At 33.8% G+C, this 521-nt stretch overlaps 1 protein-coding gene across 1 annotated transcript in view; it reads right to left on the reverse strand.

Annotated features, from left to right (window-relative positions):
* Window positions 1-521, reverse strand: part of LOC101568270 (PRAME family member 27-like) — a 24,270-nt gene that overhangs the window by 10,418 nt on the left and 13,331 nt on the right. The gene's annotated exons all lie outside the window — the stretch shown is intronic.

Consider the following 521-nt stretch of genomic DNA (forward strand, 5'->3'; position numbering starts at 1 on the left):
CCTTTCAATAAACCAGAAGAATTCAGCAGTACAATTATTCAAGCTATCTTGTGATATACCTATGTGATTCCTTTTCTGTTTCTTCTGTCTTTTTTTCTCCTTTCCCTCAACCCAGTTGCTCCTTCACTCTGAACCGTATCATTTTCTTTAACAGTATCTATTGTAACTTTTGGATTTTATATACTCTTTAAGGTTCTTACACTAGGGAGATAATATCATGTTTACACATGTGGGTCTGACTTATTTTACTTATGAGTACGGTCTCTAGTTGCATCTATAAAAGCTTTGGGTTTACATTTTTTATAGTTGGGTAATACTATATTTTATGAAACTACCGTATCTTTTTTATGTATCCCTCAGTTGATGGGCATTTGCATTATTTCCAAGATTTAGTCATGAGAAATTGTGCTTCTATAAATATGCATGCTCATGTATCACCATGATGTGATGTTTTCACTTCTAGGTGTATAGGTCTCATTTAACCAAGATATTCCCGTGTTGAGCATTTTTCCAGAAGAGGT

Source organism: Octodon degus, unplaced genomic scaffold (assembly GCF_000260255.1).
Source record: "Octodon degus isolate 3935 unplaced genomic scaffold, OctDeg1.0 scaffold00343, whole genome shotgun sequence".
In the NCBI taxonomy this organism is placed as follows: Eukaryota; Metazoa; Chordata; class Mammalia; order Rodentia; family Octodontidae; genus Octodon; species Octodon degus.